The sequence below is a fragment of the Amphiura filiformis genome, chromosome 13, assembly GCF_039555335.1.
Source record: "Amphiura filiformis chromosome 13, Afil_fr2py, whole genome shotgun sequence".
Classification (NCBI taxonomy): Eukaryota; Metazoa; Echinodermata; class Ophiuroidea; order Amphilepidida; family Amphiuridae; genus Amphiura; species Amphiura filiformis.
The window spans coordinates 7,915,860-7,934,123 of NC_092640.1; the positions used below are offsets into that span (position 1 = coordinate 7,915,860).

The 18,264-nt window shown below is 36.8% G+C and overlaps 1 protein-coding gene and 1 long non-coding RNA gene across 3 annotated transcripts in view; one reads left to right on the top strand and one right to left on the bottom strand.

Annotated features, from left to right (window-relative positions):
* The window catches only part of LOC140167945 (uncharacterized), a 137,658-nt gene that overhangs the window by 94,194 nt on the left and 25,200 nt on the right, over positions 1-18,264 (top strand). The window lies entirely within an intron of this gene.
* LOC140167944 (uncharacterized) lies at positions 720-6,284 on the bottom strand. The gene is made up of 3 exons (XR_011861096.1): positions 5,316-6,284; positions 2,233-2,323; positions 720-1,561 (listed from the first exon to the last, which is right to left on the bottom strand). It is a non-coding gene; the product is annotated as an uncharacterized lncRNA (long non-coding RNA).

The window sequence follows — 18,264 nt, forward strand, 5'->3', positions numbered from 1 at the left end:
TGACATCAAGAGTTTTATCAAGATTTTGGGTCTAGTAAGGCTTTGCGTAAAAGCTACGGAACATTGTAATCGAGAATATAATCAAGATTTTAGGCTTCAAAGCTTTACGAGGTCAAACTTTGAGGCCTAAAATCTTAATAAAATTTATGATTTCAATGTCCGGTAAAAGCTGCGGACATTAACATCAAGAGTTTTATCAAGATTTTAGGCCTTGTAAAGCTTTGCGTAAAAGCTACGGAACATTAAAACCAAGAATTTAATCAAGATTGTAGACCTCGTGACGCTTTATAAGGCCTAAAATCGCAATATAAGTCTCAATTTCCATTTTATCGAGATTTTAGGCCTACGTGTAGTATATAGCAAAATTTTACGAGGCCTAAAATCTCGATAAAAATATCCATTTAATGTTCCGTAAAAGCTACGGAACATTGACATCAAGAGTTTTCTAAAGATTTTAGGCCTCGTAAAGCTTTCTAGGATATACATGTATATACCTTTTTTTTCACCCTGATGTGACAGTGACGTCAATGTGTTAAAGCAGCTGTTTCGCTCACGCATATGCGACATCTTGTGTGCGCCAGCCCTTTGAACAACCACTAGCGGTTTGAGGCTGCACACAAAGAAATGCGCACTGACGTCACTGCCACATCAGTGTGAAAATGGTATAGTGTTTATGCTTGTTTTCCAATTTTATATAAAATGAGTTATAAAAATGCATTGTACATTGCTTCACATTCATTTTTCAAGTATACCGGGGTATATTGTATATATTATCTCTCCTGAAATGTTCTCAAATAAAATTGGTTTGTTGTCTTCTCATCTATTCTTATGTTCCTGTAGCCGCTAAATGTATGGTTGTTGAATTTCGCAAAATAGTCCCCCATAGCTGACGGTGTCAATACACACATGCATAGGGCAGTATACAATGTATACTTGGTCACAACTGTGTGGGTGGACGACATAAACTTGAACTGAAGGAAGAATGTCTAACTTGTTACTGAATTTTAAAAGTTGATAATATTTTTCCTTTGAAAATAGGAATATTTGAAAATTTTCAACAATCAACATATCTGTCCACTGTGCACATTTTTCTCCTACCATATTCATTCCATTAACCACACAGGGTACTTGACAAAGTCATTTTGGGCGGGCCCTTATTTTTTATATTGTTTACACAATTACATGAATATGTAAAAAATAGCCCAGAATATGGACCTTGTGTGTAGAAAGCTCTGCATGTGTTTGATACACAAGTAGTTGCATGCATCATGCACATAATGATAAAGGATTGTGTGTACAGTGTAGTATCAAAGTCGCTGGGTGGGTACTTATAGGGGCATGGGCTGTTAATGGAGCGAATATGGTACATGTATCAGTAGTTCAGATTTGCAGCTAACGATGGTACATCCATGACTGTAATTGACTGTGCTTGTATCATGTGTATTGGAGTTAAGACCAAACAAGTCTCGTATTGGTAACAGACCAGACCAGCGCCCGATGGTGTCAGGAATACAGAGATGTCGAGCCACACTCATGCTGAATCAATATCAAATCTGGACACCTGCATCATGTGTAAATGAAAAGGATAAAAATGGAAATTAGTCAAATTCTTGTAAACCAATACTGTAAGAACCCAAACATATCTAACCAATGCAATATTTTGATAATTTACAAATCCACCGCTAGGCCCTGTCAACTTCTACGCAGAGCAGGACATCATCGAATGGCAAGTCCTAGACTAAATCCCGGCCCGCAGTGAGTTTCCCAAGTGACTTACATGTAGTTGCTAAAATGCTACGCTCATTCGTGGTTGACTTACCAAAAAAATGTTAGTGTTTTATAATACTATGCAAAGTGATAATTTGTGTTCATCATACTCTTTTAACATGCAAAATGCATTGAACTTTTTTTTTTTGGGGGGTACATTTTTCTGGGGGAAGTCATCAGCCATGAATGATCCTGGCATTTAGCTCTAGGGACACATTTATTCAATTTCAGGTACCCGATTACCCTCCCGAAAAATGTAAGGTGACAAAAAAAAACCCTGCTCTACTGCGTAATTAGGCCTTGGTCGTGGTCTAAGGGTTGGTCTGTCAGGATTTTATATAATTTCTCACCCTAAAAAATCTGATGGGACCGTTGGGCCAGTAGAACAGGGTTTTTTTTGTTGTCTAAAATTATTGTTTCAAAAAGATTGCAACACATTGTTAATTTTAACTTGCATTTACATACCGGTATCATAAACGTATTTCATACTCCATCAATTTGCAGTAGGCCTCTTCTGGTATAATGGCGACTATAACTTTCCATTATTGGATGACACCTGAAAATAACAATAAGGCAAATGGAGCATATACGGTAAATAAAAGTGCAAAAAATGTACACTCTTTGTTGTTGTTACGCCGTCGGTACCTCATTAACATCAATGCGACTTTCAATTGTATGACTGGCTCTCTGGTACCCTGGCAACTACAGCTTCCATCTCTGTCAATACAGGACATGATTGCTCAAAAAGTTAGTCTAGCCACGAATACTTAAAGGCTAGAGACCATTGCATTCAAAAATCTAGTTGAAATCACTGAGTGCATGCTGTAAATCATAGAGTGCCCCTTTAATGGGTTTATGGGTAATTTCGCTAGTACTTAATTTCGCTAATTCGTAATGATCACCATTTTCATGGGAATCTAATTTTGCTACAAGGGTAATCCAGGAATTCATGTTACAATTCAATGTAAATATGCCAAATTTGCGGGTATTTAATTTCACGAATTAAGGCCTGTAGCGAAATTAAATGGTTTTACAGTATTAGAATTACCAGGAAGTGTTGTGGCAGAGAAAACAAAATGTTGCCCTATAAAAAAAACAAAAAAACAAGGCAACAAGTGCAAACAGCCAAAAGGATTATTGAGCTAAATTATTACGGAAGCACCATTTGATTTTCAGGGGGTGCATGGGAGCTTGGGTATGGCGGCTACAATTTTTTTTTTTGCCGCCTAGGGTGGCATTTTTTTTTTTTTTTTCAATTTAAATACTGTATAATCTTTATAAATGCAGAGTTGGGTGGGGGATTTTTTTTCTTTTTTTACTCAGGCGTGGTCAAATTTGTATTTAGTTTGTCTCACTATACCATTTTTAACCCATGATACGGCTGCATGGAAAATGATATACATACATGTATACCGGTAGTAAGGCTACAGAAAAAAAACCTTGTTCTATGGGCGGATGGACCTTTCAAGTAAGGTCCCTTGGTCTGGCTTTTTTTTGGCAAAATGACCGGCACCAAAAATCAACAAAATCTGTAATATTTTGCAATTAGGGGAATTACAACAAAAAAATGTTCCTGATATTTTCGAAATTTGGGTCTGCATTCATTTGTACAGAAAATTTGCAAATTTTGAAAAATCTGGGTTGGTCGCTCTCAATGCCCCAGCATATCAAATGGTGCACCCGTATGGTAGATTTTGTAGCTATTTAGGGGTGGTGCAATAATAATGTGTACACCCGGTGGTGAATTATAGGGGGGACAAAGATTTTTGGCAGGCCAAAAGAGGCGGGCGGGGGCAAGCATTATTTGGCAGGTCGAAAGGGGGGTCAAGCGATTTTTGGCAGGTCGAAAGGGGTGGGGGGGTGGGCAAGTAATTTTAGCACAAATATTTTGGACACCGTTCCTATATTATTATTATGAACACGTTAAAATATGCAAAATTTCCTGCTCGCTAAGCTCGCATATAGACAATTTTAAGGTTTTAAATTCAGATTCCAAAAATCGTGCATGTGTAAAGGGGGAGATCAGGCTGTGCAATAATTATGAGCCCTGGGGAGGATGAAATTGGGGGAGGGCAAGAAATTTTGGCGAGCGAAAGGGGGGAAGCAATTTTTGGCAAGCCGAGAGGGGGGGGGGGCAAGCAATTCTTGGAACGATATTCATGGGACAACCTTTTAATAAAATGCTCTAATTAATAAAAAGGCTTAGGAAAACAGTCGGAAACGCTTAAATATGCAAATTTTCCTACTCACTGCACTCGCAACATACATATCTAGACCATTTAAGGTTTGCAATTTGGGATCCCATGGCATGTTCAAGGGGGGGGCAAGCAATTTTATGGGCCGAGAGAGGGGGGCGATTTTTTGGCAAGCCGTTTGGAAATTTTACTCGGCGGCTCATAATTATTGCACAGCCCCTAAGGGGTGGTGCAATAATTATGTGTACCCCAGAGTGGTGAATTATAGGGGGGGGCAAGCATTTTTGGCAGGTCAAAAGGGGTCAAGTGATTTTTGGCAGGTCGAAAGGGGGGGGGCAAGCAATTTTGGCACAGATATTTTGGGTACCGTTTCTATATTACGCCCTAAAAAGGCGTAGGAAAACGTTAGGCAAAATATGCAAAATTTCCTACTATACGCTCGCATTATATGATGATAAGACAATTTCAGGTTTTAAATGCGGGTCCCCAAAATCTTGCATGTGTAAGGGGGGGCAAAGATTTTTGGCACGTCAAAGGGGGGGCAAAGGTTTTTGGCACGTCGAAAGGGGGGCAAAGATTTTTGTCATGGCCAAAGGGGGGGCAAGCGTTTTTGGCAGACCATTTTGAAATTCACCCCCAGGGGTACATATATTATTGCACCACCCCTATAATGATTTGTTTGTCACATCAAAAGGGGAGGCAAAGGTTTTTTGGCACGTCAAAAGGGCCGGGGGGGGGTAAAGATTTTTTGGCACGGCAAAAAGGGGGGGGGGGGCGATTTTTAGCAGACCAATGGAATTCACCACCCCCGGGTACACATAATTATTGCACCACCCCTCATTCAATTGCTTGAGCATGTACATGTAAGGCCGTGTAAAATTAATATTTTGGTTCTCGTCCCCTCCCTCCTCAATTTCTGGGATTTGTCAGATTTTTTTTTTTTTTTAGATTTTTCAATTTTTTAGACTTTGGAATGATTTATGAAATCTTCATACATATAAATAAGTTTATTAGAGAACAAGCATCACTTCCAAGTCTTTTTGTGGTACTCTAGGGGATTAATCACACAAAAAAAAAAAATAAAAAAAAAAAAAAAAAAGGGCCTCATCGTTTCCTCGAGCACTGTTGGAGAAGACCGAAAACTACTGACAATGCTAATTTTACATTGGAAAAAAAAAAAAAAAAAAAACACCTCCCTCCCTCATCAATTCATGAAAATCCTCTGGACGAGAACCAAAACATTAATTTTATACGGCCTAAGCTTACATTGTAAACGTTATTTTGACATGTTAAAACTTGACTTGAGCATGTTGAGAGAGCTGAAACTATATTATACATGGAAGTGGAACTTACTTTTTATACTGTCTGTGACTGTGTCAGATACGTCTCCTTCATTTCTTGATATTCTCATAATATCGCGTGTGCAAAATCTGGTGATCAGAGAATTTGTGCATGTTGTCATGGTTGTGAGACAATTGTGGATCTTTGAATTATTTCCACTCGTCGGCGGTACAGTTTGCCGGCATCACTGCCATGACCATTGATGTCACTGCACATTCTAGCATTTTATCCTTAATTGTACAGCAAAATTGGACCGTAAAATCGAATGCATTCGTTCGTTTGATGTTCAAACTGGTCAGACGACAAGAGCATGCTTCACATGTGTACAGTATGTCTACTCGTACACGATGCATGTCACAGGTGGTTTGCGTTCACCGTCATGTATTCAATGTACGCGCACCTGTTGTTTTCAAGGCCAGACATGTCAGACTTGTATACACCCCGGGTACCGGGCCCGGGTATAAACAACAACTTGGGGAATCCCTTTTACCTAATACTACCAGGTGAAGTAATCAAATAAAGACTTCCTAAACAATAAGTCGGCTTTATTCTACTATTAAAAGAAGCGTTTATTTCATTTAAAACGACCATACTTGGCGAAATATTATTACATCGCCTTAAGTGTTTTATTAATTTTTTATTGTTTAACATCAAATTAATCTTGGCTGCTATAAATAACTTAAATAAGCGTCCTTCATTGATTGTATTGCGGGTTGTATTGTCGCCCAATTAGCATGATTAGGTGGTTTACTGGTACACAAATTACGTTTCTACGCCCAATTCTCGTAAACACAGAATGAATCTAACCGATCTATGAAAAAAAAACACCCAAAAAGGATAGCAACACGTCACCTTTGGGCGCTAATCAATACAAAGTGGAGTGTGGCAACAAGATGACGTAGTTAAAGAGGACGGTACTTCACGTGGGGCATATTTTATTTGAACTTCATGGCAATAGACTGTTTTTCATGTTTTTCGAAAGAAAAAAGTATATTTATCAAGTGAAATATTAATAAATAAATGATTCTCTGGACATTAAAAAATATAACAACTGATAGCAGCATGTTTTAAAGCCTTCAAGTATATATGACACCGCGGAATATGAGTCACATACATCGAACCGGCCACATTTTCTTAAAGTTTAAAAAAGAAAAAAAACGAGTCAAAATGCAGCAAAAACCTTCCAAATAAGCTCAAATAACAATACAATTTTATTTCAAACCATCACAAACAGTATACAACTCATAGATTTGATTTTACAGTTCACTAAATGGACCTTGTCAACATTTACGCGAGAGGATTTATTACGTTTTGTTTACATTATGACCACTGTGTGTATAGCGCCACCAACGGTGGAAACTCCCAGATAGCGATGAGCGCCGGCGATCTTTTTTCTGCAATCGAGATACCGTGACTAAAGATATCGAATTTTTAACTTCGCAGGCATTTCTATATTTCAACTTCAATGATTTTGGTTTCACTACTGTACCACCCCCCCCCCCCTAAGATTTTGTATCCGTCATAAGTAAACGCACGCGTTTACGCACAAACGACCTAAGCTAATTGTAGATACATCCTTAGCGCTCATACTGGCGATAAAATGTTCACCCCAGCACCTTACCCGGGGTAGGACCGGCCATCAAAAATGACCATAGACGGGGTTGGTGAGGCCTCAATGATTTTCATTTCGCTCTTGTGAAATTATTTCAAGAGCTACCGAATTTTTACTTATTACTTAGGTGAAAATAGTCATTTCCTTTTATATTTAGCAGAAAATTCACATTATTTTGTGAAGACATTTTAGCTGAAAATCAATTTTGCCTATAGTTTTGTACATAGCCAGAATTTCCCAACTTTGCATGGGCGCCATCACATTACGACGTCATAGCAATATTATGTGGGGAATGTTTGTACTTATTTTGATAATTCTGGATAGAGGAGCCCCATAGCTACACATTAGTACCACATATAAGGGTATATGGCGTTTATAATGGAAAATTAAAGGGGGTCGCAGCAACCCCCTCTTCGTAGTTCGTGTTGCAAAATATGACTCAGTAGTTCTAGGATTAAACCCTCTTGTGGACTAATAATTAGGCCTATAATTCTGTTCAACTGGACTTACTTCTGGTAGTTGGCTACGGTATCACGTCATATCCATGACGCATCATGATTATGCCTACTGATCTTGAATTGGCACTCAATTATTGACCAGTTTCGTCACGGTGGTAGAAGTGACGTCACACGGGAGTCGTCGACGAATTTCATGATGCAGTCATGTCTACAGTAGAATTCATCTCGACCTTTGCAGGACTTAACCCCATTAAAAGCTATTAAACCAAGATAACACTCATTGAAACAGCTCAACTGATTAAATCGGATCTTCTCTGGTTGTGCACAAGTGTCTGTTTTCATGTGCGATATCGCAATAAAGCTGGTATTCATAGCTTCAGTTGGGTAACCGATTATAAAGGAAACGAAAGGAAACAATGGTATGTGTGGCTTTGTTCACGAAATGAGACAATGGCGTGCTTTTTGTAAACCAGCATTCTTGAAAATGAGCAACATAATGATTGTTGACTTAACACGGTTTGGAAATAATTTCTTCATATTTTTGGTGTTATCTGTCGTTTACATATCCTTCCTAAAACACAAAAGTGCGACCCTCTCCAAACATCTAAATTAGCTAAAAATTTAGGACATGTTACAAAACTATATTTTCTAGAACCTATTTAGAATAGTTAAAATGTAGCTTGTACCGTTTTTTTTGTGGCATCCTTCAGAAGTGAGCGGTCCGATACCAATATTTTCGGTCAAATCTCCATTCAATTAACACGGGGAGTTGGCTAGCTATGCCTTGCCCTCACTCATATTTTACAAAAGTGCGACTATTTCTGAACATCTAACGTAGCTGTAATTTTAGGTCAATAGAGAAATATATTTGCTAGAAGTTTGGAGAATAGCTAAAATATTTGCTGGTTATTTTTCACACAGTGATGTTAACTAGGCAAGTGCCCATTCTTCCAACGTACATCATTTGTAGAGGTCACGCGTTAATGGTGAGAGCACTGTGTATTGTGTATAGGAAAACGGACAGTAACTGCAATATGTTCCTGATGGTTGGTGTATATATAATACAGTATCACACAGTACCGCATGAGACCTTGAGTTAACAATTCAAATGGGGTTGTAACATCCCTTCCGTACATGTTTAACATGTTTTAACATTTAAAAAAATGTCTTCAATGTGTTGACTTAGGTCAAGTTATGATTTGTTTATTTCCGTGGATTTCTACCAATCTCTACCAACTTCCTCCCTTGAAAATGAAATGGCACAACTCCGACTTACTTGCACAGACCTTAAAAAATGTATAATCAGTACCTCACTCCAACAGTTTAATACTTTGCCATTCGAATATTTGACTGCACTCAATTCGTGCATTGTTAATGAATTTAATATCATTATACCATACAAAAAGCGTCACAGGTGCTCTATATACACATCAAAAGACAGAGACAATACCGTAAACGTTCGCCTAATGGCGCTTTTGGATTCTTAGAAATGTGAGAGCGCCATCTTTGTAAAATCTCAACAGCATTAAGGATACGTGTATGTTAAATTGAGCAACCTGGACATGCCTCAGAAAAAAATATCGTGACATGACCCAATACTTTAGGTCACTAGGTTAGTTGCTGGAGCAGCAAATGTTTTGGGGTTTCTTCAGGTATTCTTTCTCAAAGTGCCATTGGACTTAATTTGTAAATCGCTTCATACGTTATACCTAACTCATTTTGGTAAATCTTTTTAAACATTGTAATTTCTTCATATTTTTTAATATTCTTCAGTTCAAAATTACACCCTTCTATTGTCTGACCCGTTAGCTCAGTCGGTAGAGGGTGCGCCTTGAATGGTGAATGGTACTTGTTCGAATCTTGATTTCTGCCCCCACTTTTATGTGAAGAAGGGTCAAGAAATGTTTTTGGATTTTGTCCCCATTTTACGAACGAATATTGTGATTTTTGTTTTAATTTAATTTTAATTTTCTTATTTTTTTTATAGATAAATTGGCACTGCGAACAAACGGCAACAAAAACCGCTGACAAAATTTGCTCCACCTGCTACCTATCAATGCGTGATATATTCCACTACATTTAACAGTTAAATGACCTTTGAAAAATAGAACGGCCTCAATGTTTCAAATTGTGTAACTACATTACTTTATTCATTTATGCATTATAAATGATCAGCTATTTTTTAAGATAGCTTAAAAGGATCGAACCCAAGTAGATCAGACCATTGATCATATAATTATCAGACCACGAAGTAGTTACGTAACTCTGTGAAGGTATCGGAACCAAGCACTGTTCGTATGGCGATCATTACGATCACGCTATTTTGGTATGCCTTTTTGTGTACTGATTGTTTCGATCGTGGTTCATTACTTTAGCGCATGATCCCGTTGACATAGTAACATTACGTAACTTCGATACCGGGCTTCGATACTGAATAGTTGTTGAGTGCATAATATGGAAAGCCATTGGGGTATTGTGTGCCTTCCAAAGTGCCTTATAACATGTTCTCATTGAGCGTGTTTCATTGAGCGTGTTTATAGTGAGCCAGATTATGCGGTATTTAGCTGGACTGCCACGCAGTCTATATTTCTTTATGTTTTACTAAGCATTGCAAATCTAGACTATGCGGTAGTTTAGCTAAATAACGGAAAGATTGTCTCACTATATAAACACGCTCATTGTGTTGTGGAATCCTAGCCAGTATTCAATGATAGCTATAGAGGCCTTGCGTTTATCGATTGGCTCCAAACAAAGGATTTGAACCGTGTGTCTTCCCCGTAATCATGGTGCAGTGCAGTCCATTCAATCAAATGTGACGCAATCAAGCAAAATCAGTCGGAACTCGGATATATTATATTTTCAGTTTCTTATAGGATAGTAAAAACCATTTACATAGTTGTATTTTGCAGAAAACCCCATTAAATTAAACAGCCAGTTCCAAAGATATGAGCAATTAAAGAGTTTCCAAAACAAGAGGAAACAAAAGGAAATAGTTCATTTGTTTGACTATATCTCAAAATCAATATTTCCGAGTTCCGACTGATTTTGCTTGATCGCATCACAAATGTTGTCATCAACCTATTTGATCGTAGTGCATTTTGTGAGACGAACTGTCGCGGTAGATGCAATCATGCATGCTTTTGTTGAATGCATTTGAGTAGTCCGCCATATTTACGGGATGATACGTCATATGCACAGCCTCTACTCAGTTGGTCGTTGTATGATTTTGTTCGTTCACTCATTCAAATTTATTTATATCATTTGAAGACTGAGCCTATTATGATACATCATCCGTGGAACAGTTTCAAACAAATATAGCTAGGGATTATACGCCGTAGAAGTGACGTCATAATCGGATTAACTACCATAGCAATAGATGAATACAATTTTTGAATATACCGCGCTGCACTGCAGCAGGTTGCACTCATCACCTGTCTTCAACCATATAAAAGATTGAATACAATACCGCTCTTTTCAAATAGACTAATCTTACAGGTGCAATCTATGGTTCAATGCATCGGTACCGCATGAACGTTGTAGTGCGGGGCGATATAGCCAAAATTGTATTCATCTATTGCTATGGTAGTTAATCCGATTAACTACGTCACTTCTACGGCGTATTGGGGCAGAGGTTATCTTTTGAATCCTCTTAGAGGGTTATAATTTTTTTTTTCTGAAGGGGGGTCCCAAATTTACAAAAAGTCTGCGTCATTAAAATTGTATGATCTCAAACCCCAAAATTGTATTGAAATCAGTCTTTTTGAATAAAATAACACACTTTCTGTGGTCATCGTGTGACTCCCTACATTTTGGTCATAAAACATTTTATGAACCCCTCCTAGTATTCTTTCCAAGACTTTATGACCCCCGTATATTTGGGACCCCCTCCCCTTTCGAATAAAATGATATACCTCTGATGATCACTGATGCATAGGCAAGGACACTCGCGCGAATTGAAAGACTTGTCGCACGCGACAGTTCGTCTCACACACATAACAAATGCCTATTACAACATTTGATTGAATGGATTGAGTTACTCTAAAATGAAACGATAAAAACAAAGAATCATGAAAAAAGACACATACAAGATAAAATAATAAAATTATATAAACAATGTTAAAGATAAAATCAAGAAAATAAAGAATAAAATTTCCTCAAATCAGAAAAAAAAACATTGACAGACATCATTACTGCATGAGATTCGAACCATCAATCTTCTCCACAAGTTCTATTTATCCTCGCACTATAGTCTAATGCTCTGCTCACTGGGCCACAACGTACCAGGTAAATGATTACCGCATTATCATGAACAAGTTTGTTCGATCTTGTTCATAATTGTATGTGTCGATAGGTTTCACCCTTTAACTACACGTACCCTTAATGATCAGTGATAATAGTCGGCTTTTACAGGGATGGCGCTCTCTCATTTCCATGAGCTCCATAGCGCCATTAGGCGAACGTTTACGGTATGCCAAAACATATCTGACTTTTAAAAATCGAAACAAATAATTGGCCTCATATGCTGCATAAAAATTATTTTGCAATTGATTTCATGCGATACCTTAACAGTTCGAAAGAGAACGAGGTATAGTGAGTAGACATAGTTTGAAATCGCCCACGTGGAAAAATGTGGGAGGTATTGATATAGGAGCGATGAAAGAGAGAGTGTGTAGAATGACGATAGAAAATTGAAATGGTTGAGAAGGATTATATATGGAAGACAGTAGAAGTAACATTCAATAATCAGTACAGAGATTGGGTAAAGGGGGAATGTCCCAAAGTATCCGAAAAACGGAGGAACGCCTCTACCTCAAGTACTACCAAAACTGTTAAAAGCTTGTTAATTGCGCTTTGCGTTTTTTTAATGGCATGAATGTTTACCATGTTTACATACGCTTATTGCGGTATTATTTATTCTAAAAGTATTGCAACATTGCTGAAAAGAAGAATTCCGCTGTTGAACATTGATCCAATCCAATGTCCTGACGATTTCACATGTCATACTGTATGGAAATGTTTTTTTTGCAGGAAATAAGTAAGATTAGGCTAATAAATGGAATAGAAGGCGTCGTTTGCGGTGACATCATGTGCCTATTCCGGTACTTATAATCATGATAATGGCTGAATGACAGGAATCAGTTTGAATGCAGAGACAAAGAAAACTTAGTCCACAAAATGCTCAGATGTCTGTAGAATGGATGGTTGCCAAATGGTTTAACGGTCCATGAAACTGTCTATTTCACACGGTTGTTTGATGTATATAGAATTGGCTTCATTATTAACTACATGCAAACTATAGATGCTGCTATTTATTCTAAATCATATTTCTTTATTTACAAGGGGTAAGTGATTAATACTGCCATTAAAACTGTTGTAGTTTATAGGTAAAACAAGCAACAAGGAAATTGTATTGACATATTTTATCAAACAATAAAAGGAATTAAGAGTAATTTCCAGTTACTAAAGAGCGCCACCAATTTTGTCATTAATAGATACATTTTATATTCAAAAAAGCTTGAAAAAACTTGCTATAAAAGTGAATAATTTTGTAAAAGAGTGAACATTAAAGTTGATAATGACTCAAAAACATCTGCATACATTAACATGATGTCACTCTCAGCTGTTTAAGCCTGAAATTTGGTTGTACATGATGTTTTGTTTGAAAAACTTATAAATGATCCCATCAAACAACTGTGTTCAGGTGATTTAGCGATACAAAATACAACTCTGATCTTTATAGCTCTTTTAATGATAAAATAATTTCCCAAAATGTCAATTACGTGTGTTGTGTTTGCGAGCCACATATTTTTAATACTGTATTGTAAAGTGGCAGGTTTTAAACGGAAAATCGTGGAATTAGATTCGAAACGGAAATAAAAAACAGAACAGAACATGAAACTGTTTTCCTAAGATGTTGGCCATTTTGAATATACATTCAGTAAAAGGTCCGCGAAAACCCCATCACTTATTTTCTTCATTTCCAATAATATATACTTGCCTTTTCGGCCCATAGAAATCCAATGAAATCATTAGTATCGGTTCATGCCACATGTTTGTCAGAAACTCTTGCTCTCAGTCCAACGTTGTTTTATAATGTTTTAAACATTTAGAGTACATCTTCTCGCGTAGTGTAAGGGAAAGACATTGTTTCCTTAATCGTAAATGTGATCTAAATGCGATCTGCACATTGGATGGGCAATAATCGCTTTGGCACAGCCTGTATACTGGCTACTACATTTTAACGTTCTATCTATTTCATTAATAATGTTGCAATTTAATTCGCCGTTTCAAAAAACTAGAAAAAATTCTAACACAAAAAAGCAAGCCATATTTACCCACGTAATTGTTTGATCTCGTGTGCAGGCAATACGGTATTTTGTATTACTTTACCAAGCAAGGATAAACTTGAACCTTTTGTGTTTAAACAACGAGATAATAATAACGAGACTTACTTATCTTATATTTCTTGTTTCAATTCCGTTATTTATATGACCTAATTAAACAAACTATTTTAAATTTGACACGATTTCCTTGAGAGGCAAAGTACGGAATTGATTTTCAGACGCAGGAAATTCGATCGTGTGTCCTTAGGGAATCCAAGGGCGGAATTCATAAACTAAAGTATCTATAAAATACAGGCTCTCCAAAAATCATTAGCCTACCAATCTATGTTCTCGTCATTCTGATTTTCTTCTTCACTTTTATTTTGATTGTTATAGAGATAACAACAAATATTATCCTTATAATATTCAGTATTTTTAATTTTTTCCATCTTTAAAATGGCACTACCTTATTAAAATTCAATATAAAAAGAAAAAAGAAAGGACAATTTGCAACCCCCATCTCCACCACTTGTACACACCCTCTTTTTGGTTAATGTTGCCGAATTCGGCAGACTTGAAACATATATAACACAGAGATAATCCTTATTGCTGGTGTTAACTTACAACAGATCATGAACTAATTCTTTCAGGTATAGTTATTTCATCAAATATTTGGGGTTAACACTAATTTAACCTTACGTGAAAATTGGATCTAATTTCTAAACCTACTACATGCAAAATTGGATTTAGTAGCAAAATTCTGCGACTAAAATCTTAATGCATGGTAGAGATTCTGTTTTATAAAATCTATGCATTGATTGTAATCTATGTGAATTCAGGGTGGTTGGCATTTGTCGTTGGACGGTTATTTGTACATACACTGCTTTGAAAACGACTTTTACATACGAGGTTTTGATTTCAAAGATCAAACATAAGCGGCTTCATTTTCCTGACCAGCGACGATAGGTAACTTTATTTGACCCAAATTAAGTTTACTTGACCCAAAACAAGTCACACTGATTATTTGGAGGCAATCTGTATTAAACTGACATTACATAAAGAATAACTTCTTCTCTTCTTACGAAAGCAACATTAAAACCAAAGGCTAATCAGATCTCAGGTCATAAACCCGGGTCATAAAGTGTTCTGCTTTTGTCTATTTTGTAATACCCCATCCCTCAATATTAAACAGTTAAGCATTTAGCTTACACAGTCTTGTTCCAGGTCCAGTTGACGCCAGAGCAACAGCTGGCCTGGTGGTGTACCTTCGATACAATACAGTAGATAACACACCAATAGAAGTTCTTCCATGTTATAGGAATTTATATTGCTACCTGGCTAAATTATATCCTACATAAAATGAATAGTGAATCAGATTTAGTTCCTCTGTGATGCAGTTTGATATGTCCGGACCGCCATGACCTTTTACCAATATATGGTTAATTAATGGATCTGATCATCAAGACTTTTAAACAATTAAACATTGTTTGCTTATAGGATGAAAAGACCAGACACTATTTCCGTTGTCCATGAGATCCTTGTATCATCCGGAAGATGGATCTCTACAAACAAACTTATTTCAAATGTGACAACAGGGGAAAGGATATACGCTTTGTCCTCGTCAACAAGTATATAAGCCAGCATTTCAATACCGTACAATGTATCAATAGTGTCAAATACACGTAAACATCTATTTTGATCAACAAGACTATTTCACTGAAATAAAGATACGTATCTATATCTTTAGCTATTTTTAGACAATGAACAAAAAGCAAACAAATCCGCTCAGTCCAATACATGTACATCATACAGTCTCACTGTCAGTGGGTGTGACTTGTAAAGAATACAAGTATTTTGATAGTTTTCAGCGATTATATCATATTTCTACTCATATGTTGAGCTTAAGTAGTATTCAAATGATACTAAAACTATCTCTACTTCTGTTCGCACACCACTGCACGCTCGGTGAATAAATAATAAATTGATAAACTTATTGGCGCTCTATTAATGGACGCTAAAAGAAAAGTATTGGAAAACTCTTGAAATTATAATGACATTGTATATAATATTGCAAATGCATCGGCAGCGCAATGAAAACCTGTTTCTAAGAATGATAAATATTTTTAGCGAAATTTCATGTTTTGATATTTTTTTAATAGTAAACCTTAAATATTCAAATCAGTTATGATCCAGTATGAGTTATTTTTAAACTTTAAATATTGAGGTAGCACTTTCAACAGCTCAACCGGTGTCTTCATCAGCCGATGCTATGAAGATCTTTTGTTGTTAGTGATGTTTAGAGATAACGTACCTTTGATGATGTCACAGGTGTTGATGATATCATACAAGAAAATTTTGCAGCCACCTTGGTCTATCAATAACATCACTAGCAAGAAAGGATCTTCTGAGTACTAGTAATAACATCCGCTGAAGACGGCGGTTGAGCCGATAAAAGTGCTCGGTGAATGTTATGAGTTTTGTTCCGTAGAATTTATGAAGTCACACTCATCGTAATATATGAATATGTGTTCCTTCCAATAATATTTCTTAACCGGAAAAACTATTATGTTAACAAAAGAATGACATTCTGCAGGAATATCACAACCAGAGAAATTTAAACAATTCGGATGTACATTTTCAAAATTATTTATATGAATAACGTTTTAAAGATTCTTAACCTGCTCTATTTTTCATATTTCAATCACCATTATTTTATATTTATGCGATATCAATATATTGCATCTTTTTGCATCGCATCTTTGATAAATATCCAGACGGGCGTATGTGGAGCTATAGATTTTTTGTTGGGCGTGTGCGTAATAACTATGTGTAAATATCGTAAGGTGTTACCGACCACTTTCACTTTCACAAACAGTTCATAGTCTAGCACAATGGATCGTCTTCGTAATAATGTGCCTTTTTAAAAAAAATTAATTGATTTTTGGCAATTATAAATACTTCCAAACACACATACACACACCCCACACACAAATAAGTAAATAAAAATAAAACCCCACAACTTTGAAGACAAAAAGTATGTTGCATTTTAATGTGTATTGATCGTCTGTGATTTGCCTTATGTAATTTTACCTTGCTCTAATCCACATTATAAAGCACATTCGCAGGTGTAAGGGTGATATGCATTATAATGCATGTTACACCTGCGAGAAGGACTAAAAGCTATCTACAGGAAAAAATCTTTTTGTGCAATTTAAAAGAAATAAGAAAAGAGTAGAAGAATGAATAAAGTGCTCATTGTATTCAATTGGTGGGAAGAGAGAGACACACACACAAACAAGAGACGAGATTTAGAGAGGGAGGGAGATCGACAGAGACTGCTGACAATATTTATTGTTGACATCTTGGCATAATGATTTTGAACAATTTGTACAATTTATTATTGTTTTGATAAAAAAAAAATGAACTTGAATTTTTTTTTTTAATTTACTACAAGCTTTCTACTTATTGGTCTGTAGATATTTAACTCTAAAATTAATGTCAAAATTACAATCAAATGCCCATATAAAGTAAAATGGAGGGGGTGACTATAGAACCCATAAAAGTTAGCTTCTCAAATAATATGGAATATTTTTTTATTTTTGTATCAAACGCAGTTTTCAATCAATATTAGGAACATGTTTATTGTTCTGGAGTAATACTCAGTTGAATTTAATTGGAATGTACAAATGTCCTTTGATGTTTACATCACACAGTTTGTCAATTAAACAAAGAATTACATAAGGAAGCGCATTACAATGGAGCTAGGATCACACAATTGCAACACTTTTGGTAGTCTCTTTGCATCACACAATGAGATTAAAGACACTAGCAAACTTTATTGTTTAAACAAGGAACTTTTAAACTCTCACTGTGACATGTTCAAATAAGTCTCTTGCTTGAGAAAACACAACTCAATATTTGGTGCGTCTCCCCCTTGTCAGCTCAAGGTCACATACGCGACGTGGCATTCCCTCGACAAAGTTTGCCAAAGTTCCTTGTGGAATACCTCGCCAGCAAGCAATGAGGGCGTATCTACGTTCCTGCAGGGTGATTGGTTGGTTGTCCATGTTACCTAACCTGCGGGATACTTCTGCCTAAAAGTTCTCTATAGGGGGCCAGTCTAGGTGTTCTACGTTCTCATTTTCAAGAAATTCCCTCACGCCTAGGGCTATGTGCGCTGTAGTGTTTTCATCTTGGATCACGAATTGTTTCCGAAGTCTCTTCTTGCAAACGGAAGCATAACTGTGTCAAGAACATGTAGGTTAATGTGTCCTTCCAGCATGTAGAGGTGTGTTTTCGACCTACTGTGAAATGCTCCACATACTTTGGTTCCATCACCGCCTCCCTGGACTCTAGTCTGGACGATCCTCAAGCAGGGCTTGACCAACCTGTCTTCGGATCTTAAATCGGATATCTTGCCTGTAGAGTAGGAACCTGGCCTCGTTACTGAAGATCACTTTACGCCAGAGGCCTACTGTAAAGTCCTGTGTCCCTGTGACCAACGCAAGCGCGCATGCCGTTGTCTTTGAAGATGTATCGTCTTTCTTATTGGTCGTCTTGCGCGAAAA